Source organism: Macrotis lagotis, chromosome 2 (assembly GCF_037893015.1).
Source record: "Macrotis lagotis isolate mMagLag1 chromosome 2, bilby.v1.9.chrom.fasta, whole genome shotgun sequence".
NCBI classification, from domain to species: Eukaryota; Metazoa; Chordata; class Mammalia; order Peramelemorphia; family Peramelidae; genus Macrotis; species Macrotis lagotis.
In genome coordinates this window covers 132,333,729-132,360,185 of record NC_133659.1, presented here as the reverse complement: position 1 = coordinate 132,360,185, position 26,457 = coordinate 132,333,729, and the positions used below count along the sequence as shown (strand labels likewise).

Here is a 26,457-nt window from a genome sequence, read left to right as displayed (position 1 = left end):
TCTGGGTTCAAATCCGACCTCAGACACTTAATAATTACCTAGCTGTGTGGCCTTGGGCAAGCCACTTAACCCCATTACCTTGCAAAATCTAAAAAACCAAAAACAAACAAACAAAAAAAAAACAACCAGGAGAGATGGGAATTCAGGGAAGCCTGGAGGGATTTGCATGAACTGATGCTGAGTGAGATGAGCAGAACCAGAAAAACACTGTACACCCTGACAGCAACATGGGGGTGATGATCAACCTTGAAGGACTCGCTCATTCCATCAGTGCAACAACCAGGGACAATTTGGGGCTGTCTACGATGGAGAATACCATCTGTATACAGAGAACAGTGGAGTTTGAACAAAGTTAATTTAGAAAAAAATATATCTTATTGTCTGATCTTGTTATCTCTTATACTTTTTGTTTCTTCCTTAATTATATGATTTCTCTCTCTCACACTCAATTTGGATCAATGTACAACATGGAAACAAAGCAATGACTGACAAATTGCTTTCTGTTGGGGGGGGGGAAGTAAGATTGGGGGAAAAATTGTAGAACTCAAAACAAATGAAATCTTTAATAAAACAAAAACAAGCAAACAAAAACAAACATTCTCAGCATCTTCCTAGGGGTCGAGCACTGAAGATGAACAATTCCTGCTCTCAAGGAGAGTGCATCAACAACTGGGTACAACAGACCCTCTCAGAGGGAAGGGGCCAAGAGTAAGCGGAACGGATGGAGGCTTCCACCAGAAGTGTGCGCCTTTAGCTGGAATTGAAAGGAAGACAAGGAAACCCAGAGGCAAAGGGGACAATACCAGGGAAAATAAACCAGGAGACCATCAAAGTGTGCAAGGAGAAGGCTATCACTGACTGGCCTGTGGAGTAAGTGGAGGGGGGGTAAGATCTAAAAAGACTGAAAATGCAGGAAGGGACCAGATTATAAAAAGCCCAACTAGGGATTTTATATTTGATCCTGCTAGGGACAGGAGGCACAGGAATTGACCTGGGGCACAGGACCTAAGCTGGGGGAAACATGATCAGATCTGAGGAGTGGAAGAGCTTTGAAGCAGGGGCTCCAATCAGCAGGATATGTGGTGAGCTACTCCAGAGCAGATAAGGGCCAAGTACATGGCAGAAACAGGTGAATACAAAGCAGAATCAAAGTAAGAACTCTCCCTGCAATGGGGAAAGGGGCTGGTCGGTGCCAACCTTTAAGGTCTCCTCTTTGTGCTTGTTTCATAAAGAGCCTCTCTGCTCTTTTCTACCCACAGCCCCTCGGGGAGATGGTCCAGACGGAAAGCAACCCTCAAGTTGCTTTGTAGGGCTGTGGCTCCCAGGCACCCAGATTTAGATCCAGAAGAGTCACGTTTGGAACGAGGCAGCCATTTATGGTCAAGTAGCCCACGTGGCTCAGAGTTTACATGACTTGCCCAAGAAGACCTAAGGAATAAGTAACACAACCAGGATCCGAACCATGCTGGTTAGGGAATATGAAATTCTCAGAAACACTTGCTTTACACTGCAGTGATTTTTTCCTTGTTTGTTTAAATAAGGCAGGAGTTTTCTGAGTAAGTCCAAACAGATCAACAGGAATCCTGTAACTCACTCCTCCAAGGATGTCACCATCTAACCACTGGACCACACCACCTCCTCTATGGGGAGGACACACCAACATGTTCCATTAAACCTGCCATTCCCTCTCCTGGAGACCTGGCTCCTTGGCCCCAGCTCCTAAGCCTCAATGGTCAAGCCTTCCCTCAAAGATTTCCAGTGCATGCTATAGATTCTTCGTATGTGAGAAGCTGTTTGAAAGCTGTCTCTTCATTGCCTGGGAGAACTGTCTATGCTGAACACAGCACCTGATTTCAACTTAATAAATGCTCACTGATCAATTTTACCTGATTAGGTATAATTCATGGATTAGGAAAATGTCACCTGATTAAATGATGGAAGCCAACAAAATTTATCTTCCACTCACTCTTGAATTTATTCACTTAGCAAGGATAGGAAGGTGCTGAGTCATCTATAAAATTGAGGGGGTTGAACTTTAATCCCTAAGGCTTCCTCCAACTCTCAGTTACTCAGCCCTGTGATTTGGTGTCCCCAGGACACACTGTTTGTACCAAGGGGGCCCAGTCCACACATTCTGCAGTATACTGTACACCCTCAAGAGGACCCTGGACAGAGGGATTGGTTCTCTGCCACCACAAAGGGAGCTGCTATCAGTAATTTTGTCTTCTTCCTTTTTCTTATGTCTCTGTAGGATAGAGGCTGGGGAGAGATAGTACAGGTATGGGAGAAGGCACAGTCTAGTAACTTCTCGGGCATAAATTTTTCCAAAATAGTCACTTCAATTCCTGTTTCCACCAATAATGCATCAATGTGCCTGTTCTCACTCAGTCCTCCAACGCATGTAATTTTCTGGTTTTTGTCAGTTTTGTCAATCTGATATCTGTGAAGTAGACCTCTGATCAATGAAATGGCCAGCCATGACTCCAAAGCGTAGCATCAAACTCAAACAGAAAGGGATCTCTGAGGGCTGCCTACTAACTTAGAAATCCACAAATTAACATATCTCTGTTGTGTTTTTTTTTTTTTACTTATTATGGGCAATGTAGTCAGGAATTTTGCTTAACTAAGTATAATTGTTGTTGTTTTTTTGTTTGTTTTTTTGTTTAGGATTTTGCAAGGCAAATGGGGTTAAGTGGCTTGCCCAAGGCCACACAGCTAGGTAATTATTAAGTGTCTGAGACCAAATTTGAATCCAGGTACTCCTTACTCCAAGGCCAGTGCTTTATCCACTACGCCACCTAGCAGCCCCAGTATAATTGTTTTTAAGGATTTTGTTTTTATTTGGGGGTAAGGGAAGAAAAATAAAAAATAAAATGTACAATTCTTTAAAAAAAAATGAGGGATAAAATCCAGAAAGAATAGTCATACACAGAAAGATGAAAAACTAGCTTGGAGTCCATTAAAAACCTAGCTTTTTCTCTTTTTCCTTTATGAAAAGAACTAAGAACCAGGTCTTTAAATACTAACCTATTTCCACACAATGTCATGACACCAATTTGAAATCGCTGTTTAAAGACCTTGTTGAATCTTCTTGTTCAAGTGTTTTTGCTCTGGCAGGGAGAGAGGAGCCTTTGAAATATACCTCCCACCCTGGGGTAGTGAAACATGGCCCAGATCCAGCCCTAAGGACCTTCCGAGTCTAAAATCCTATAAACTCAGGGAGAGAAAAGTAAATTGAGGCCAGACTAGACTGGGCTCTTATTTATCACCGCAGCAGTGAGGGCCATGTACAGTACCCCCGAGAGCTGAAGTGATCATGATTCATAAGGGAGAGACGGGAAGGAGCCTGACTGCTATTTAAGTCACTGAGTGATGTCAATGTGCCATTTTATCATTCAAGAGAACTAGAAAAATGCCTTTGTGCCTGCCACATACTTTAAATGCTTCAGAAAAAGGCTGGGTATAAATACATGATACTATTATCTACCAACATCCAGCAGGAGAAAAAAGGTCAGTAGCCCACCCACTTAAGAGGAAAACTACAGCAGGTGATTGATTACATTCCTGGATTGGAGAAGGGAGGGGCCTGAATGATGAGCACAAAACCAGGGCCCTTTAACATAAAATGCAACCAACCCCCAGTAAAAGAGATAAGACAAAGAGACTCCAGCTTACCTACTTCTGTTCCTATCTGGGGGAAGTTCTCTCAGTGAGAATTCCATTAATCATCAAGGGTACTAAAAATCCTTGCAGACCCCAGCCTGAAATGGACTACAAAAGGTAGTTGTCTCCTGCCCTGATTGTTTGGTATTTTGTAAGGGAGATTAAAGCTTAATGAAGACAGCAGGTCAAGCTGAGTCAGCCCAGAGCCAGGATGGATGTCCTCTATTTGGAGGCCATTTCTAGTTCTGAAACCTAACCACAACTGCATGCTCACTAACAAACACAAAAATATTACTACAATGTCAAGGACAGTACTAGGCATTGATGAAACAATTTTTGTCCTCAAGATGCTCACATTCCATCAAAGAGAAATCTTACAATCACAGGTGAAATCAAAGTCCATACTGAGTGGGTTGCAATAGCAAGGACAAGGACAAGACTGGCAAAGGAGGTGCTCAGGGCCAGGTCCTACAGAAGGGGAGCTGGGCAATTATTCCAGTAGGAGACAATCTGTGAAACTGGGAGCGATGGCACTTTTCATTTACGATCCTCAGTTTAGGACAACGTGGCTCTCTACAAACCCAGCTGAGTTGAGGCTGGCTAGCCTGCTATGAGAAACTTTGATTGTCAAAGAGAAGAGCTTATGTTTTATCCTAGAGGGAACCTGGGTGCTGGGGCCTCCTGAGCAGGGAAGTGACAGCTCAGATCTGTTCTTCAAAGACAGCAATCTGGCAGCTATGCGGAGGAGAGATAGGAGGTAGGGAGATTGAAAGGGAGCTACTGCAAGAGATGATGAGAACCTGAACTGTGAATGGGCAGAGGAGATGGATGTATGGGGGCAGCGCGGAGAAAGAACTGACAAGAATGGGCAGATGCAAGGGGTGAGGCAGTGTGAAGAGTTTAAGGTGATTCTAAAGTGGCAAATCTGTGCAATTAGAAGAATGGAGGTGACCTTGATAGAAACAGGGACATTAAGGAAAGGCAAGAATTGAGGTGAAAAATAATGAATAGTTTGAATGCGCTGTTAAGTCTGATATACCTGAGAGACATCCAGTCTGAACCATTCAATGGGTAGGTCATGATGGAGGGCCGAACTCAAAAGAGTCTAGAAATGGGCATGCAGATGATAATTCAATCCACGTGAGCTGAGGATGTTGTTAAGGGAGAAAAACAAAGAAGAGTGGAGGCTCGGGAGAGAGCCTTGGAGTATGCCTATAGTTAGGTTTCAGAACATCAAAAAAGACCCTGGTAAAAGGGTTAAGAAGGAGCAGCCAGTGGCTGGGAGGGGAAGCAGGAGAGCAGAAGCATATACAGGAGTTGGGAGAAAGGTTCAACAGTATCAGATGCTGCAGAGCTTAAAAAAGGAGAAGGATTAAGAGGCCATCAGCTTTAGCAATTAAGAGACAAGGGGTAACTTTGGAGAGAGCAGTTGCTTGAACTGATAAGTGAGAAAGCAAAGGAAATGGTGGCAACATTTGCTAGGTACAATAGCGTAGCTATCTGGAAATGTCCCTGGATTATCTGTCTACAAAATGAGGGCAGGGCTCCCTTGAACTTTAGATAAAGCGAGTCTAAAGCCTTTGACTGAAACCCCAGCTCTCAACTTCTGTGGACTATAATTTCCTCACCTGTAAAATGGGAATATTAACTGTGCTACCTATTTCAAATCAAAGAAAGCACTTTGTAAACCTCAAATCACTCTGGATCACAAAAGATAGTAAGCTATAAAATAAGGGGGAAAAATCATAATATGCAACAAATATCTTGGATAAAGAGAAACCAAGCTGTTCCCTGAGGGGTCCTTTAGAGATCTTTTCTTTTTAAAAGCATTGAAATGGGAGAAGTCAACAAAGACTGAAGTTCAGGAGAAATGCAAGTTCTCAACAGGAAAAGCTGAGAAAAAGGTGCCATTTCACTAAAAAAAAAACAGACAAAAAAGTACCTGTGTGTCTCAAGAGGGAGAAAAGTTCTCTTCCTATTCTCTACATCATTCTCTCCTGCTTGCCATTTTGCAATAAGAATTGAATAGAGAATTTTAAAAGGGGGTCCTGAGAGGGGCAGGGCCAGGAGATGGAAATCACACAGCTAACTGGAACCTACCACATACCATCTCCTTAGCAAAATTAGATTGAATCAGCTCAAGATCTTGCCCATAATAGAAATGTCACAAATATTTGTTTAACTGAATTTACTAAAATGATCTAAGTCCCTTGTCTATATAAACAGATGGGATGGCTTTTTTATTTCTGGACTTCAGCCTAGGACAGCTTAACTAACTCCTTTCCTATTGGAGTAGACAGTTTTATTTTAGGAATAGATTGTGTGGTACAGTAAGAATTAGATGTGTCACATTTTCCCCCCTCATTTGGGGATAGGAGAAGAGAGGAGCAGGAGACAGGGGCTTAAGAGTGGCCAATGTTTATGATATATGTGTCCAAAGACTAGTCACCTGGCGTTGACAATAGAAAATGGGCTAAGGATCCTTGGAAAAGAATTTAGTGAAAGGTACCTGCTCCAGAAGCACTGAGGGAGGCAGAAGAAATCTGCCTTATTCTAACCATCTGGTTTGAACTTCTTTCAACATTTACCACATGTCCATGTCAACACAGAACTAACTTTCCTCTTTAAAAAGCTGACTACATTGGCCAAGGTGACCCTATCATATATCCTGCAATCTGACTTCTGCTCCCCCTCCCATCCCCGTCCCCAATGGATCTACATTCTCAAAGGTCACAAGGCAGCTCACAAAATGGAATCTAAATCTCAGAACCAGAATGGCCCTTGGGAATTATCTAGTCCAAGTACTTTAAAGATGAGGCAACTGAAGTCACTTTCCCAAGATCATAGTTCACATAGTTACCAGTCAGTGACAGAACAAGTTTAGTTTGGAGGTCTATATTCTCAAAGTCAGTGCTGCTTTGATTACTTACATCAGGCTACTTATCTTCTACTTATCTCCATAAGGTCAAATTCTAACTTACAACCCCAATGATCTTTTCCACCATTTTCAATTTCCTTAATTTCTAATTTTATACAGATACTACTAACCACTTAAAATATTCATTTTTCTGGTTTCTATAACAAAAGCCTTAGAATAGGAAGGATCTTCAAGGAAGTCATCCTCATCAATATCCACATAACTAATACTTATAGTTTTACAAGACACTTTACACATCTCACAGTTATCCTCAGAATAACCCTGAGGTTTGTGATATATAATTCAGACATTAATAGCCTCATTTAAAAAAAAAACTGAGACAAATAAAGGTTAAGTGACTTGCCCAGGATCACAAAGCTATTAAGTATCTGAGGCTAGATTTTAATTGATCTATTCCAAGTCTAGTCTACCCACTGAGTCATCTCACTGCCACCACCCATGGGTTCTTTTTTTTTTAAGAAAAGGTATATAAAAAAAGAAAAAAGAAAAAAAAAGGTATAGATTTTAATTCACAGGTTGTTTCAAAAGTTCAAGTTAAAAAAGCTCACTGATTAGGTTCTTTAGCAAGGTAAAGAGTTCTTAAGACAATAAATTTAAGCACAGAAGAACTTTGGTCTGGGGAAAACAGCACAATTAAGAAAGGAGGAAAAGAAAAAGGGACCAGCCACAAGATAGTGATTGGGCTTAGATTAACATAGATCCAGCTGCATGATGAAGGTAGTGGTTCAGTTTGGGGATGACGCTCTCCAAGAGCAGGATGACCTCCAAAGGAGAGGAGTAAAATGGGATGCACTGTAAAGAAGTGCATAGGGGAGTGAGAGGTTATTTGGAGAATTATGCTCCCTCAGAGCAGGCTGATCTTCCAAAGGAAATCAAAAAACTCAACTGAGTGAGCAAACTTTTAAGGAGGACTTGGAGGCAGGTAGCCCAGAGAGCAGGGATGAGGTAATTAGGTTATTTGTGCAGAGACTTAAATTCTTTTCAGGCTAGGACAGCATCCATTCTTTAATTGCTAAAGGCTTATTTTGTGCCTGGGGATTGGGATTTACAGGAGTCCTTTCTTGCCAGTTTGGGGCAAAGTGCTTTACTAAAAGTTCATTCATATAATTTGGACAATTGAGATGGTAATGGGATTAGTGTTAATGGAAGGTATATGGTCAATGAAGAGGGAACAGATTAATTGAAGAACAGATTTTTCTTAACATTTCCACTACTTCAATTTCTTCCAGGTACTTTTATATTCCTTGGGACCATATATTCTTTTTTCTGAGGCTCTACTTAGATTTCTTGTAGAATTCTTTTTCTTCTTTTCTCTTAAGCCATAGTCGTTCTTCATTATATTCCAGCATTTTCATCTGTTTGCTAATATCCTCAGCCTTGATGCTCTATTGGAGCTTTGTGCTTTGATTATTCTTTATTCATCTCATTCTCGTTCTGATAGGTTGTCATTTTGGCCTTCGTCAGTAATAAAGGACAAGAACCAGCCAGAGAAATGGTTGATGGCAGGATTCAGGGCATTCCAAAAGCTTTAATACATTTTAAAGTCATTAATGACTGCACTAAGATTTATAGGACACTTCCAAGAGATCTTATTTTGTAAATCTGAGACCAACGGGTATTCTTCAATATTCACATTTAGAAATTACCTCAAATCTCTCAACTCCAATTTTTCCAGGAATCTGCTCACCTCTATTATTTTACTTCTTGATTATGCTTCTATTGGATTTATCTAGTTCTGAAGAGTGGATATTCAAGTCTTTCATGATTATTATATTAATATTACTATTTTTTCTATACCACTAGTGCACACATATTTGGTAATGATATTCTTTCACTATCTATGGTACTGTTAAACATATAGGGCTTTTTTGTCAATTTTCCAATTTACAAAGTTTAATTGTTGTCTTGCCTTAAATCATGATGGTATTGCCTGCTTTTCAGGATTTGTTTGGGGAAAGATTCATTTTATTTCATAACTTCATTTTCACCATATGTCTATCTTTTCACTGTTTTTCTTTAATGTAGCAAATCGTCAGGTTCTGTTTTCTTAATCATTCTCTCTATCATTTTATTGATAAGTTTAGGTTATAATAAGTGTTAAATTTCTGTTTTCTTCTTTACCTCCAGTGCTAATTCTAAGTTCTGTTTTGTTTACACTACTCTGATCCTGATCTTCTCCCATAGATTCCTAAACTCTCAACCCAGACCAATCTCTTTTTTTTTAGTTTCCTTTAGTTTAGATTATTGGCATTCTTTCTCTCTTCCTCCCACATATCTAATCTCTTAGCTTGAGTAACATTCATTGAGTCCTTATCCCAGCATTATTAAATTAAATGGAATACAGCAAGGATAAAAAGAAGAGAAATACTATCTCTTAAACAATGGGGCCCAGTCCTATTCCTTGCCCTTTCCTTCATTATACAGACCACAATTTTGCCATTCAAAAATGAATAAGATATTGATTCTTCTTAGTATATCTTGGCTGTTTGTATTATTTAATTCTGTAATACTAGTGTCAGTATGTGCTCCCTCTATATTTGTTTCTAAGCCTACTCTTCCCAACTTCTCAGTTGAATGCCCCTAGAGAACCAGAAATTCTCACCTTAGATAAGCAGTCCTAAGAAATAAAACCCTTTCTCAGAAAAGTTCTCCTTTAGGGTTCATTCTCTCCTAAAGTGACTTCAATTAAGTTCCAACTCAACCAACCACCTGTTACTCTTGTTCAAAGAAGCCCAAATCAAATATTTGTTCTAAATGCTCCACTCTCTTCTTTGGTCTTACTGATTTCTTCTTTGAGCTCTGGTTTCCACCCCTTATGTCTTTTATTTCTCTTTTTAATTCTTTTATCATTTTTCAGAAATATTCTGGAGGTTCTTACAGTTGACCCACAGTCATAGGAGAATGGGGAGGAGGACAACTGTACTATGTTCTCTTTTCTTGGGGATTTCTTTCTTTCCCTCTATCTGTAATATTTACCCATCAGATTAGCCTCACAGCTAGTTTATTTGTTCATTATGTCTTTCTCGCGAAGATTCTCTATTGGTTTTTCTGTGAAGCACTTCCTATATTTTGTTCTTCTTTCCAGAAGACTCTTTCTCTTCTGTACTAGTAGAACTGAAGCTGACTTGCCATTGTTAAGTGTTCCCCATTCACAGCTTCCCTGACCACTTGGGTTGAACTATTTCTATGACTTCCTTCCACTATAGGCTGGGTTACTTCTGAGGGAAGATTTGACCCAATCAGTTTAAGGTCCACCTTTCATCTAGCCTGCTGCATAAAGTCTTTCCATTTTCTAATGTAAAAGATTCCATATTTCTGGGTTCTTCCCCCAGGCAGTAATCTACTAGGTTCTATCCAGACCCCGAGGCTGGTTATATTCATAGATCTCAACCCTCTAAGGCACAGGAAATGATCTGGAGAATCTAGTTGATAACAATACTCAATGAAGAAAAGGCTAGACATATTCACAACCTCATAGAGGCTTGGAGCCAGGGAAACGGCCCCTGGGGAGGACTGGGTATAGATAACTGGCAAATAGATCAGGTGACTTTGTAATAACTAATTACTTTGTGGCAACCTGCTTCCTTTAGTTTCTTCTTGCTTTTGTTATTCATTTAATGAGCACAATTCTTTTTGTTTTGAGATGGTAAGATGGAACTTTTTTAAAAGGGACAATGGGGGCAGCTAGGTAGCAGTGGATAGAGAGCTCCAGCCCTGGAGTGAGGAGGACCTGAATTCAAATGTGAACTCAGATGCTTAATAATTACCTAGCTGTGTGGTCTTGGCCAAGCCACTTAACCCCATTAGCCTTGCAAAAAACCTAAAAAAAAAAACAAAAACAAAAAATAAAAAAAAAGATTAAAAAGAGTAAAAAATAAATAAAAAAGAGACTATCTTAGGTCCATAATTCTGCCAAAAGACTATCAACTTTATTTTATAAATGAGAAAACTGAAGGTAGTGACCAAGTCCAACAGCTTCAAAAACCCATCACTGAGATTATGTCCTAGATTAGGAGAAACAGAGGTATATAAAGAAGCCAGAGTCACACACAACAAATAGCGCACTGATCACTTGTACAAACATATTCACACAGCCCTCCACCCATGTCAGAATGACAGAATACTATGTCTAAAACCACCCTGGCAAGTGCTGACCCCTCCTCATTCCTTTACACTATTCTGAGAAGGGGGAAAAACTAAGCCACAGGTACTAGTCAAAGGCCACAGCCTCTATCCATAATAAAGCAAGCCTCAAAAAGCACCTAAGCCAATTAGTCAACATGCATGTCTTAGCAGACTAATATGTGCCAGGTTTCATGCGAGGTGCTGAGGAAACAAAGGCAAGACAGTCCTTGCTCAATCTCTTGCTTAGGAAGGTCTATTTTGAAAGTCACTGAACAACAACAACAAAACAACTGCCATCTCTCTAAAGAGCTTGCTTTAAAAAGATATATTTAACTTTTTGCTTGTGTTTACTATAAGGAAGGGTCATTGGAAAATTATTAGTTTAAAAACTACACTAACAAAACTGTTTCATCCCAGTCCCCCACAAGAGAAAAAACTAAGCCCAAAGGCTGCACCACAGACATGACCTTGAGATTTGTCCCTTCTGTACCTGGCATCAATGTAAAGTTTTTAGTAAAGAAAGAAAGAAACAGAAGGCAGCTTTTTTTTCTCAAAAGGAAAATTTACACCCTATTTATTAGGTCTGGACTACATGTCTGAACAGAAAAGTAGAGTTCCTCTGAACTAAAATAAGGTAAGCAGCTATGGTTTTATCTAATGTTCTAATGTGGTAAACATGCCAAAGAGCAAGAGTTACTACTTCTTTAAAAACTACAGAAAGACTTGAAATGTTTGCTAAAGTCCAGTCAAACAGTAACCACCCCTACCTAAGAATTACAAGGCAATTTATTCATACCTTCACCCTCCTTTGAGTCAGGAACGATGCCAATGGGAAAACCTGCCAAGAAGCAATGAAATTCTACTGTTAACACCCTCTTAGGATTTTAACTTTAAACAATGAACCTTTCACATGAATTTCTCAAACTAAAAAACTAAAAACTTGGGGAACCATAAGGCGGGCAGGGAGTTCAATCAGTCATCTCCTAGATAACTGAAAATAGCACTCAAGGTATGCTCTCCATAAAAAAGGCAGGGAATTAAAAGTGTAAAAAAAAAAACATTAAAAATCTGATTCTGCAAATAAGTACAGTACAAAATCCTTTGCATACATGAGTGCTAATCTTCCCTCACCTTCAAGGAGAAGGAAGAGGAGCTAATCAGTTAAACAACTTACTAAAAGAGCAGTTCTTGGGATGGCTAGCTGGCACAGTGGATAGAGCACTGGCCCTGGATTTAGGAGTACCCGAATTCAAATCTAGCTTCAGACACTTAATAATTACCTAGCTGTGTGACCTTGGGCAAATCACTTAACCCCATTGCTTTGTAAAAAACAAACAAAAAGACAAAACAAAAAAGAGCAGTTCTCAGACTAAGATCTCAGGGACCACTGGGAATCCCAGAGACCCTTTCAGGGGGTATCTGCAAAATCAGAACTATTTTCTAACAATGCTAAAACTTTACTTCATTTTGTAGTCTCATTATCTTGTGGGTATAGGGTGGAGAATTTCAGAAGCTATATAAACTGTGAACAAAAGATTTATCCTCAAACATGAACGAGTTAATATCTCATCTGCAGAATTGTACTTTTGCCTTACAAATGAACAAGTTTATAGATATGGTTAAAATTGTTGCTTTGCTTATATTCCTCCTATAACAGCACCAAATAATCATCAAAGATCTCATTTTATGTGAATGGTGGGCAGCAATTAAAGTGGCATACAGAAATTAAAAAGCATTGAATAACATTTTTGAATCTGATGGTTTACCCTGGAACTATAGGATTAAAATGTACATTGATGGTACAAAAGCAATTTGCAATTTACATCCCTCTAAATTTTCTTAAAATGTTTTTCCTATACAATATCATTTTGTTAACATGTGGTAGGTTTGTTGTTTTATTTTTAAATTTTTTAGGAGTTTTATTTTCAAATGTAATAAATACTGATAGAGACAACCCTCAAAAGCAAAAGTTTTTGGGGGTCTCCACTAATTTTTAAGAGTGCAAAGACCCAAAAAGTTTTGAGTACCACAGTGCTACAGAGTAATTACTTTAACTATAAGCATGAATACCTTGGTTTCTCTGGACATACAAGTCTACATACAATAGGTAGACCTACAGGAATAGAGTATGGGAGTGACCCCAATTCTAACAAAACCAAAGAAATTCTGCTCTCTGTAAATAATCCTCCAGAGGACAAAGAGCCCAGGTCAACAATTGGAAAGAACTATGGAGGGGATGCTGCAGAGAGAAAGAGAGAGAGACAGAGAGCAAATGGGATGACAATAACTTAAGAGTCAAGGGGGAGGAACAAGCACCAAGTTAAACTCTACGAGGCCCCTCTGAAGAGTGATAAGATGAAATTCCAAAAAGGCACAACTGACCAGACTACTCTGGCATATTCAGCTTTAGTCAATAATAACTCACAGCTACTTAATGTCTCTTTTCAGAGGCAGAAAGTTCTACATAACTCATCTATTCTTTCTCATCATCCCCCTATACTATCTCCAGTCAAACACAAAAGAGCTTGGGCTCCACTGCCTCTGTATGGCAAGCCATGCCAACACTTTCCACCTATGAAGTCCTCCCTGCCAACTCTATCTCTTGGAATGTGACCCATCCTTCAAGACCCAACTCCTTTCTCCTGGAAGCCTTTCTTAATGACATCTCACCCAATCTAGAAGAGAATAAATGAACAATCAATCAGAACCAATCGATTTGGAGAATTAATAAAGTGCTTTCAGGAGTTCTATTTGAGGCTAGAAGTTCCTAGACCAAGTCTAACCTTATAGCTTTTTGAGATTTGGATCAAGCCACTGCAAATGCTAGAAGCCAATGGAAAGAAGATGAAGATGATTTTCCTACACTTTAAAATGGGGTCACATGGGGCAAAAGGCAGAGTAAGTGGTGTGATGGCTACAGCTCTGGTGTCAAAGTCAGTAAGACTCTCCCCTCTGAAAGAAACTGGCCCTGGGCAAGTCATTCAACCTTTAGCACCCTCAGGCTACTTTCTAACACAGAACAGATTATCCAGTATTAGAGTAAATCCATTACAGGGAAATCATAGATTTGGTCAAAAAAAAATGTACAGAGTATGAGAAAAACAAGATATAACTGGATTCTTCTTGAATTCTCTGTCACTTTCCATTGTATGGCAGAAGAAGTAGGGGGGAAAAAAATTCCATTTTCCATTTTTCTGAAATAAAGGATATTTTTTATACAGGGCAGCTTGGTGGTACACTAGATAAGAGTGTAAGGCCTGGAATCAGGAGTTGAGATCAAATCCAGCCTCAAACATTTACTAACTGTGTGACCCTGAGCAAGTTGCTTACCCCTGTTTACCTCAGTTTCCACATCTGTAAAATAAGCTACAGAAGGAAATAACAAATACTCCAGCATTTTTGACCAAGAAAAGCCCAAATGGGGTCAAAGACTCAGATACAAATGTAAGCACTCAACAACAAAACAGGTATGTGGCTAAATAAATCATGAAACTTTACATATGAGATTAGGTAACAGACCTAGGAGAGAAGATTAATGAAAAAATATCTGTTAACTGATGGACACTTATTAGGCCCATTTTAGGCTTAGAGAAATCCCCAATCCAGGCTTTCCTGGCAAAGGTTGTTATATTCTAAGAGGAATATCCTGTTCCTATCATCAGGCAAAGCAACTAGGCAGGTGCCTGATCTAATTCTGTTCAGAAAAAGGACTAGGCTAGCCCCTTCAGCCCTCTCTACTCCCCGGATCTCATTATTCCCTGGGAGAAGTACTTTGTTAAATTCTTGAGTGGTATTTTCACAGGAATGCTGGCACTCTTTTCAGGGGCTACAATGAAATCAAGACACCACTAACTACACATGGCTCTTATTCCAGTCAGCAACAGAAATGACTCTGGGGTCCATGCTTGACATGGACAGTTACTCTGCTATTACTCCTCCAAGTGTCATGTCCACTCCAACCCTTCCCACATACATACATTCATATACATATATATACATACATACATACATGCACATACATACACACATGAAAAGAGCCATCAATTCTCTCCTCTCCTAGGTCTTATGTGGACAGCTAAAGCTGGTCAAGAATGAAGCATTCAACTAATCTGATATCCTGATATCTGATATAGTGACATTATTGTTGTCTTTAGCTACAGGTCAGTTAACATAGTTAAGCACAAAGTTCTTTGGGTTCTCCTTCCTTCTCTCTGTCATTCAAATTGCCCCATGTTTCTCTGAATCAATAAAGACTGAATGAACCTCATACTTATTACAGCTGGTGAACTTATTACATTTATTCAACAAATACATAACTGTAAGAGAAATTTAATATATTCAGTAACTCCCATGCCTCTATTCTTCCTAGTTCAGACCCCCTGGGAAACTTTATGAAGACTGCCCATCCTCTCAAACACAGAAGCAATGCTCTTTCCCTATGAGCCAACCAGGAAGCCAGTTAATATGCCAGGGTGCCCATCCTCCCCAGAGCAAGAGCAACTCTTGGATGCTTGGGGGACATTCACCCTGTGCCAGAGAATACTGGGAAAGCCTCAAAATGTGCCTGTTGAATAGCTACAATAACATAAGCAAAATCAACACTAATAGCCAGATGAACCAACCTGTCAAGGATCAATCTTGACCTGGGGCAACAGATTAAAAAAGTGTACTTCCCTCTTTCAGAGATGAGAGGACTGATTACTGGTGCCATACCAGTGCTTGGTCGGTCAGGAAAAAAATAGAGCCATATTTGGATTACTTCAAGCCCCAGAAAGGGGTACAATCAAGGTGGTCAAACCCCAATACTGAGGGGCGGCTAGGTGGTACAGTGGATAAAGCACCCGCCCTGGAGTCAGGAGTACCTGGGTTCAAATCTGTCTCAGGCACTTAATAATTACCTAGCTGTGTGGCCTTGGGCAAGCCACTTAAACCCATTTGCCTTGCAAAAAAAAAAAACCAAAAAAAAAAAAACCCCAATACTGCTTTCACCCACTCCACTAGGTACAAAGTCAAAGTTCCAATCTAAGCCTGAATTCCTACTCAAGGGCACTTTCTAGACACTTCCAAGACTGCAGAGTTCAAAACCTAATCCCCTCATCTCTCTCATTCTCTTTTGCTATCCTCCTTGAGAAAAAAACAGTATAAAGAATAATATAATGGGGGGGTGGCTAGGTAGTGCAGTGGACAAAGCACCGGCCCTGGAGTCTGTGCTACCTGAGGTCAAATCCGGCCTCAGACACTTAGTAATGACCTAGCTGTGTGGCCTTGGGCAAGCCGCTTAACCCCTTTGCCTTGCAAAAAAAAAAAACCTAAAAAAAAGAATATGATGCAGAGAAAAGAATCAATGGATTTGGGGATCAGGGGACCTGGATTCAAATCCCAGCTCTGTCACTTCCTTGTGTGCCCCAGTCGAGTCAATTAAATTCTCCTGTTTTGTTGAGTTCTGTGAACTTTTCTAAAAACATTTTTTTAACTATTTTGATATATTGGTTTTATTGTTAATCTTACGCAATTTATTTTAAATATTTAAAAACATACTGATATTTGAAATATTTTAAATCATACTCTGAGAGTCAGTTTACAGGCTTCAGCAGACTGCCCCGGAGTTCCGTGACACAAAAAAGGCTCAGAGGCCCGGGATGAAATCCCTGGCCCGCGGGGTACACGGGGCCGGGCTGGGGTCCGCTCCTGGGCCTGGGCCCGGAGCCGCCCCCGGGAGGGCACGTTGCTGCCGGCTTCAGGCTCCCGGGCCGGGCCGGGCGGCCCCGGCTCTGCGGGGGGCCGCCGGCGCCGCCTCCGACACGCGGGCGAGCGAGCCCCAAACCATGCTGAGGGTGTTGCCCGGGCCGCGGGCCGGGGCGCCACAAGCACCTGCCCGGGGCCGGGACCGGTCGGGGCCCTCCCGCGCCCAAGGCACCGGCGGGAGCGTGGGGGGTGGGCGCGGGCGCGCGTGGGGGTGGGCGCGGGTGGCGTGGGGAGGCCGCCAGCCCGGGCTCCGCCCCGGGGCGGCTGTGCGCGGGGGAGGTCAGAGGCCGGCCTGGGCCGGCGGCGGGGAGAAGGGCCGGGCCCCGTCTCGGGGGCTCCTTACCTGCAGAGCGCGGCCGCGCCCCGGCGCCGGGGAGAGGGTCTGAGCCCGCGCCCGCCCCAGGCGCGCCCCCGCCCGCGCCCGCTCGGCCTCCGCGCCGCACTGTGGCCGCGGCACGCGCTCCCGGCGATGTTTACCAGCTCGGCGGCCGCGCCGGAGCCGGGGGCGCCCGGGAGCCCCGCCCCCCGGGGCCGCGCCGATTGGCCGCGCCGCTTCCTGCTTCGGAACGCGTGCCCGGGGGCGCCCGGGTCCGGGCCAATCGGGAGCCGGATTCCAGGAGGGGCGGGGCCGGGGAGGCGGGGCCCGGAGGGGCGGGGCCCTGGAGGCGGGGCCGGGGCGGGGCCGGCGGAGGCCGCTCTCCTCGGGCCGCTCCGGGCCCCTCCCCCACGCTGCGGAGCCTGCGAATAAGGAGGGGCGCGGGCGGGCCGAGGCGGGGTGCCGGGGCGGCGGGGTGCCGGGGTGCCGGGGCGGTGGGTGCCGGGGTGCCGGGGCGGCGGGGTGCCGGGGCGGCGGGTGCCGGGGTGCCGGGGCGGCGGGGTGCCGGGGCGCCGGGGCCGTTGTCGCGGCTGTCCTGGCAGGAAACGTCGCAAACGGCCTCACGCCAGCCCCCGCCAGGCCTCGGGAAAAGGCGGGAGAAGAGGATACAGAAGATTCCGGAGGCGCCCGCCCCAGGCGCCCCCTCTCCCAGCCGGGCCGCACCCCCGCACTCCTCCGCTGCCTTCCTCCACCGCCACGCTTCCCGGCCCGCTCCGGACTCGGGCCTGGGGGAGCCTCCCCGCCACTGCGCCCCGCGCCTGGGCCGGCCAGAGCCCTCCCTCACCCACCGGCCGGCCGCCGCCTCCTGCTCTTCGTCCTCCCTTCTGTTCCCCGTTCCTAGTCCCTGGGTCTGGAGGACCGCAGCAGGGGCAGGAATGGGGGCTGGTGTGACCCCCAAGTGGGGCCATGCAGTACTTCTTCCTATCCCACCAAACAGGGGGAAACACAGTTACAAATAAATGCAGTTATAAGCCCAGGCCTGGGCTCTTAGAAATGCCTGACCGGAGAAGGACAGAAGAGGGGACAGGCCGGGCCAGTGAAGGACAGAAGAGGGGACGGGCCAAGCTGGTGAAGGACAGAAGAGGGGACGGGCCAGAGAAAGACAGAAGAGGGGACGGGTCAGGCCGATGAAGAACAGAAGAGGGGACGGGCCAGGCTGGAAAAGGACAGAAGAGGGGACCACCAGAGAAGGACAAAAGAGAGGACAGGCCAGGCCAGAGAAAGACAGAGGAGGGAATGGGCCAGGCCGATGAAAGACAGAAGAGGGGCTGGGCCGGGCCAGAGAAGGACAGAAGAGGGCATGGCCCACATCCTTCCTTAGGTTTCACAGCAGTCACCTCCACATTTAGCCTCAGATCACACAGACCTGTACCTTTTCCTAGTCAGGAACTAAAATCTTGCAAGATCATACTGTTCCTCAGTGAGGGACAAATTAATAAACCAAATAAAACTATTATCATCAAGGACATGCATTTATTTAGAACTTAACTATGATTTAGGAACTGAGTAAAGCACAGAATACAAAGAAAAGCATAATCAATCCCTGCTTTCATGGAATTTAAACGTTTCCTTCCCCAGGTCATTTTTAAAGATGAGGAAACTGAGACAAACAGAATGACCGAGCTACAAAGTGTTGGGTCAGGGGTCAGCTAGGTGGTGCAGTGGATAGAGCACCAGCCCTAAAGTCAGGAAGACCTTAATTCAAATCCAATCTCAGACACTTAATAATTACCTAGCTGTGTGACTTTGGGCAAGCCACTTAACCCCATTGCCTTGCAATAACAAACAAAAAGAATGAAGGATGTATCAGGTCAGATTTGAACTCTAGTCTAGATGGTATAAACAGAAGGTAACTGCAGAGGAAATGCCTCTCACAGACGGGATTTGAGCTGATCCTTCAGAGAAGCCAAGAGGAAAAGATGAACTTGTTGATAAGTTGTTTTCAGTGATGACCTCATTTGGGTTTTGTTGGCAAAGATACTGGAATGTTTGGTCATTTCCTTCTCCAGACCATTTTACAGATGAGGAAACTGAGGCAAACAAGGTTAAGTGACTCATCTAGGGTCACATAGGAAGTATCTGAGGCCAAATTTGAACTCATGAAGATGTCTTCCTGATTCCAAGTCCAATGCTCTATCCACTGGAACATTCACTTGCCCCAAAGAGGGGGGAGAACATTTCAGTTGAAAGGAGTAGCAAAGAATAATCTCCTTGGTACTTCCTTCTCCTACCAACTGTTAATCTATTCCAACATCTTCAGTTTTTCAATCTGGAAACTCCATCACCTAGTTAATAAATGTTCACTAAATAAGGCCTCCTATAAGAAATCTGGTTCCATCAAGGATAAAGGGAGATTTTATATATATATATATATATATATATATATATATATATATATATATATATATATATCCTGAAGTGAGGATGTAAAAGGGTGAAAATATCACTTGTACAAAAATAATCATAGCAGCCCTGTTTGTAGTGGCAAAGAATTGGAAATCAAGTTAATGTCCTTCAATTGGGGAATGGCTTAGCAAACTGTGGTATATGTATGTCATGGAACACGATTGTTCTGTTAGAAACTAGGAGGGAGGGGATTTCAGGGAAGCCTGGAGGAATTTGCATGAACTGATGCTGAGGGAGATGAGCAGAACCAGAAAAACACTGTATACCCTAACAACAACATGGGAGTGATGATCAACCTTGTTGGACTTGCTCATGGCATCAGTGCAACAATCAGGGACAATTTTAGGCTATCTGAGATGGAGAATACCATCTGTATCCAGAGAAAGAATTGTAAAGTTTGAACAAAGACCAAGGACTATTACCTTTAATTTAGAAAAAAAAACTGATTATCTTATTGTCTGATCTTGCTATCTCCTATACTCTATTTTTCTTCCTTAAGGATATGATTTCTCTCTCATCACATTCAGTTTGGATCAATGTATACCATGGAAACAATGTAAGGACTGGCAAATTGCCTTTTGTGGGGGTGGGGGGAGGGAAGTAAGATTAGGGGAAAAATCTTAAAAAATCTTAAAAAAAAAGATAACGGGACATGGTGAGGAGCCAGTCTTTGGAAGAGCCCTGGATATGGAACCATTGATTAGCTGTTCAATCTGAGCTCATATTGGATGATCAGCCATAGTTGGACACCATAATTTATCTCAAACATAGTGATATCATTTCGGTCTTCTTCAGTAACAAAGGACAAGAACCAACCAGCTGTTCATTCACAGCTCCCATCTGCCCATTAACTTGGAATCCCACAAACATGATTCAGAAAAGAATATACATGAAAAGCAACTCCTTAAAGTATTTCCTACTTATCTCCCACTGCACCCTCATTAACTAGTGGATGAAATCTCACTGGTAGGAGGTTGGCACTGTATTAGTCACAGTAGCAACTTATCCTGAAACTCAGTCCCTGTAAATATCACATTCTAAATGTGAGTTATCAAATATGTTTAAATAATAAACATATTTGTGTGTGGTGTGGAGTATAACCACACTAAAGGCCTACATCATTGTCTTATCATGGTGCAGAGGTGACCCTGTATTCTGGACTTCATACAAGAAACATCAGTAAAATTGAAATTCACTTGCAAAATCATTGAAAGCTTCTCCCCACTAGCTAAAAAAGTTTCAAGTATAACATGCTGAAAGTTTCCATAACTATCCTTAGAGGACTATGTGGGACAGACTCAACACTAGGAGGAGACATGCCAAGTGGAGATAGCTCCACCTCACTTGGTAGCTAGCCTTCAGTAAGTCAAGTATCTACTACCTGATAAAAGCCAACATTGAACTAAGTTGTGTCCAGGATACAAAGAAAGGGAAAAAAACAGTTTTTTACTCTCAAGGAGTTCACAGTCTAATGGAGGAGTCAAGATGCAAATAAACACAAAGCAAGCTTTACACAAGATAAATAGGGGGTGGCTAGGTGGCACAGTAGATAGAGTACTGGCCCTGGAGTCAGGAGTACCTGAGTTCAAATCCTGCCTCAGACACTTAATAATTACCTAGCTGTGTGGCCTTGGGCAAGCCACTTAACCCCATTGCCTTGCAAAAACCAAATAAATAAATAAATAAATAGGAAGTAACTAGCAGAGGGAAGCTACTAGCATTAAGGAAGATCAGGAAAGTAAAAGGCAAGATTTCTATAAAAGGTAAGATTTTAGTTGAGATTTGAAGAAAGCCAGAAGTCAGGAAGTAGGAGTCTTGTAAATCTTGAAGTGAGTTATTATTACTATATACACACACACTTTTTTTTTAAGCTCACACACATCTCCCAAAGTTGGACTGTGGTCATTATTAATATGTCTGAGTACTGAAATGACTTGACCAGCTAATAAATGAGGCAGGATTGATTAGAACTCAGTTCTTTTTGACTTTAGATCCAACAACTATGTACTTTATCCAATATCCTGCCACAGAACTGCCTCTAAATATGTGATCCTGTGCTCTTATTTCTGATAAGCTTTTCTGAATTGTTTCCTTTTTATAAATAAGTGAGATTAACTAGAGGACCTCAGCAGTCATTCTTCTAGCTCTAGTATTATACATTCTATAAAATCGGAAGTTTAAGGAACTAACACAATTTTCATTTTTGTATCTGTGATAAGCAAACCTAGACTTAGGCAGACAGATCCAAATTCAGCAGGCACTAGAGTTAATGCACAAAAATATGTGAAATAAGGTTGTTTCCTCAAAGAGCCTCCTGAAATACTGAATTTTGAAAATTCAACATAAACAGATCACATCTTTGAGGAGTTGGGATACATGCAGCCTACTCAGTCATCCACTGACCAAGCATTGAAGAAAGCCCAGCCTGATCTGAAACTTGAAGAACTGCCAATCCCAAGAAGGTAGGACTAATTCCCAGGGCAAAGGAAAGTGATTAAACACACAATAGGAAAAAATCTAGTGGTCTGAACCTGAGAACATCCCAAGACAAACTACAAACTCTATTCTGTTTTTTCTTGAGAATTCATGATCAGCTAGTAGCTAGGGTCACATTTTAATAGAACTAAGATTCAAAATATCTTTGGATGCCAAATCCAGGGTTCTTAACAGCTCATATTAAATGAATAAATAACACTACAGTTTACCAAAAAAGCTTTCCTCATAAAACTGTGGAATAACACAAAAATTATTTTACAAAGAAGGGAACTAAGGCTTAGAAACTTTAAATGACTTGTACATAAACGGTAAAATTAAGACTAGGATGGAGAGAGAAGTCAACAGACTGAGAAGGAACAAAGATTAGTCCCATTTGCCAAAGAATACCTGAAGGGGAAGAATTCTAGAACACTTTCTAAAGGAAGAGTGGTTAGGGAGGTGGCAATGAATACTAGGATAAGGAATTTATGCTTTGTTTAAAAAAAGATAATGGGAAGCTACTGAAAAATGACAAGACTTTAAGCCCAACAATTAGGCAGAGTATGTAAACTTGTATTGTGAAGCTGTTCTAAATACATCCAATATTCACCTTCAATAAGGTAAAACACTTAACTATCCAATTTTATTTCTTACCCATCACTTACACTCTGACTGGGGAAACTCTGTTTCCTAAATGCATCCTAGGTTTTACCAACAAATGCTATCACTCCTATCTGTAAAAGCCCTTCCTCCCATATCAACACCTATCAAAATTCTAGGCATTCTTCAACTTGTAACTAAAACAGCCTCCTCCCTGAACAATCCCATAAAACCTCCCTGGACCAGTAGCAACCTGTCTCTCCTCTCAAATTTTCTAGCAACTTTATTATTACCATGTTGCGTATTTTGGCCTTGTCTTATAGTCATAATAGTGTACCAACTCTGGAGTCAGAAGGATCAGATTTCAAATCTGACCTCAGACACTTGACTCTTACTAGCTGTGTGACCTTGAGCAAGCACATAATCTTGAATGCTTCACATCTCCATTGTCCTAATTCATATCTGGCCACTGGATTCAGATGATCCTGGAGGAGAAAGTGAGGCTGGTGACTTAGCATAGCACCCCCTCACTCAAATCCAATTCATGTGCTTGTCATAGAATCACCTCCCTTGAAGTCATGATCTTCTTCGAGAATGAAGGACAAATATCATCATCATCATCATCATCATCATCATTATCATCACTTTCTAGATTATAAGTTACTTTAAAAAAAGTCCAATATATTATGACTTATATAGGATGGGGACATAAATATTTTTAATTAATGCATTTTTTAACTAGTTAATGTCTAGCAGCAGGAACTAGACTATGTAGTAGGTGCTATTGAAAAACTGGAAGAAGGAAACAAGCCTATATAAATCACTTACTAAGTGCCAGACACTGGGTAAGCATCAGGTATACAAAGCCAATGGGGAGACCTGGGAAGAGTTCTTTTTTCTTTGTGAAGGGTAGGGCTGCCCTGGAATGGATTTGCCCAGAGAGAGGGGCCATGATCCAGGAAGCATTGAGGTTCTGGCAGTGTCAGGTAAGCTTGAGCCCACAGGAGCATCCTTGCAGAGCAGAGTCACATAAACCTCTGAGCGACAAGTCTGTTTACTATTGAGGGCTTGTTGGCAACAGTACCATACAGTGAGACAGGTTAGCTTTACCTTTCTGGTAAAAGAACATAAAATTAAATAAATAAAGGGAACACACACACACACACACACACACACACACACACACACACGTTCATGGACCCTGCTCTAGATCTTCTTCATAGGTGAAACACTTTGGCTATCTCTTGCCACCTGACCAGCCCACCTTCTTTTCCAACCACACATCTCCTCAGTATTATTTCATGAGTATAGGTCATCACTGGAAATAAACTGCAGCTTGCTCATGCTTTCCACAAGTTTTGTGGTTGCTTGAATCAAGGAAGTTGGTATGATTTTTGCATATGCATGAGAACATTCTAGTTGGAAGAGAAAAGAGGTGTCAAACATATTCTCAGACAACAGACCAGAACCAGATTAAAAATGTAATTGGGGAATATTTAACAAAATACAATAAAATATAGATAACATTACATTTTAAAACTAAGTGTGCATCCAGGGATCCTTAAATATCAAGGATCCTTAGGCTTCCATTTCTACTTCAGTTTGACTCCATTGGAATAGAGCCTTTAAAGTTTTATTTGCTTCTAAAAGAGTCTGTCCCTTTTTGGAATCAGTAATAATAAAACCCAGTCAGAGACAAAAATACAATTAATGAAATAAGAACCAGGAGAAAGAAGTGTCACCGAAGTCTAGAAGGGAGAGTGTTCAGATGATCCTGGACAAGAGAGGGAGGCTGATGACTTTGTACAGACTGGCCTCACTTTAGTCCAATTCACTTGTGTTGACCTCTAATCACTTATCCCATTGTATCAAAGGTCACTGGGTGTGCTGACATGCTAAAGGAGAGATTCAGTATTATCAAAGGTTTATTGATTTTATTTCTAATTGGTACTTTAATAAACCTCATGTAGAGGTAGGTTATGTTGCCTCTGGCTACTAATTTTCATCCTTAAAATTGGATTAATTTTCCAATTAATGTAATATCCCTTTAGACTTAGTATCCCATTGTCCATCATGGACAGTCATCAAATGGAAAAAAAGATAGGAGTCTGAGCTAGAGGCCAGAAACATCACTTAATTTTAATGTGTAGTATCCCTTTAGACTTTGTCTAAATTTCAGCAAGTCATAACAGTTAATGTAGGAATCCTTTACTTCTTGTCTTTTTTTTTTAAATAAATTTTTGATATATTGGGGGGAAAAGGAAGCTGCAGTGGGGTTCAGTGCTTGCTTAGACAGCATATCTATGAAAGAACAGCACCCCCACACACACACACTTAAATCCAATTCACTTGTATGTCATGGCATCATTTCCCTGATGTTGTTGTAGGATTTACTACTTTCTCATAAAGAACTCACTAATCTGATCCCCACTCACCCACCCAGTGCAAGTGTAAAAAAAAAACCCCACAGATTTATTAATAAGTTATTACAACACAAAAGAAAGTGAGAGATAACTAAGAAATCCTTAAAGACTTCAAGTGAAGTAGTTTAACCAAGCAGACCAGAGACTAATTAACTCAAGAATTGTAAATCAGAGAGTTAAGCTAAGAGAGAGCCAGAACAGCTCCAGTTTCTCCTTAAATACCAGCCTCAGAGTTCTTGGGAGGGGTGGTGTTTTGAGAGCTGTCCCAGTCTTGTATTGGAGAATTTGCCTTTGTGGAGTGGTCCAGGGGTCTTACATTGGAGAGATTGTTATAGGAGATGTGATTGTAGGATGAACTCCTACTTGGTTTAATGTGACATTCTATCACACATGCATAATCCAGCATCTAGCATCTAGCTAGGTGAGTGCATGACCAGGATCAAAGTGCAGAAAAAAGATTACAAAATTTGTTTCCATTTATAACATTCCTCTATGCCCAAAATCCCCTACATCAATGTCATGGTCTTCTTCAAGTAGGAGAAACTCAATTATCATCCAGTTGGGGTTCCAATGCTTTCTGCCTTCCTGCCTTCCTTCCTTCCTTCCTTCCCTTACTTGCAGGTGTCCAAAGACTTGGTAATGACAGGCCATATTGATGATGGAGAAATATTGAAATCAGTTAGAAACAAATTTTGTAAATCTTTTGTTTGCACTGTTAAAAAAAAAATCTCTTCCTTTATCCCTCTGTTAAAACACTCCATCTTGACTTTTAGTCTGATTTTGGCCACACCTCATTGGGAAGGCAAACTAGATTACACTGGCACTGAAACAACATCCAAGAGACCAGCCAGACCAGAATCCGAGACACTTGACCCCTCCCCAAAAGGCAGACTCCCCATTGTGGGACTTGAGCAACTCCCAAGTCACCACCTTTTCCCATGGACCCAGAGATTTCAGGCTAGGTTCCTGCTCTCTTTTTCCGAATTTCTACTGAACCTGGCCTCTGACCTGTCAAGATTAATTAACAATCCCTGTGCATTTTCTTTAATCTCTTTTTTAATTTCTCTATCACTTTCATGTTGTAACTTTTAAATAAATCTCTATTTTCTTTTTACACCTGCATTCCTGGGTCAAGTACTGAACTCATGACAACTGTAAGATATCTTGGGGTAAGATAACAGGCCCCAAATCACCCTGATTGACTCAGAGTGAATATAAACAGCAATTATTTCTGGTTTTGATTAGAAACCCAGAAGGGTCTTCCCAGATAGATTTTTTTTAACCTTGCTAAAAAGATTACTCTTTGTTTCATTTTTTTTCTTACCTGCTTCAATTACTGAGAAACCCTGAGAGTCTTGCCCTCCCAGTTTGAATTGGGTTTTTTAGACTATTAAAAGAGGTCATTCTTTGCCACATCTCTTTCTTACCTATCCTTAATCACTGATTGACTATTGCCTTACTCAAAGTGAGACAAGTTAAAGACCTTAGCTTAAAAAGGCCAAAGTTTCCCACTACATCCAGGGTCATCTCATCTACATATGACCACTGGATTCCGATGGTTCCCAAGGAGAAAGTGAAGCTTAGTAAGCACCCCGCACTCAGATCCAATTCATTTACATGTATTGGCATCACTTCCTTGATATCATAATCTACTCCAAGAATCAAGGATAAGGGCGGCTAGGTGGTGTAGTGGATAAAGCCTTGGA

General features: G+C 41.8%; 1 protein-coding gene across 2 annotated transcripts in view; it reads right to left on the bottom strand.

The window, feature by feature from the left end:
* Positions 1–16,916, bottom strand: part of COQ8A (coenzyme Q8A) — a 64,940-nt gene extending 48,024 nt beyond the window's left edge. Inside the window, exons 1-2 of one of the 2 annotated variants that reach the window (XM_074222832.1) lie at positions 16,815–16,876; positions 11,523–11,564 (exon numbers count right to left, since the gene is read on the bottom strand). The gene's annotated coding sequence lies outside the window, so the exon portion shown is untranslated. Of the gene's footprint in view, positions 1–11,522; positions 11,565–16,814 lie in introns of both variants that reach the window. The other variant, XM_074222833.1, reaches the window with a different exon arrangement.
* Positions 16,917–26,457: the final 9,541 nt, after the last annotated feature.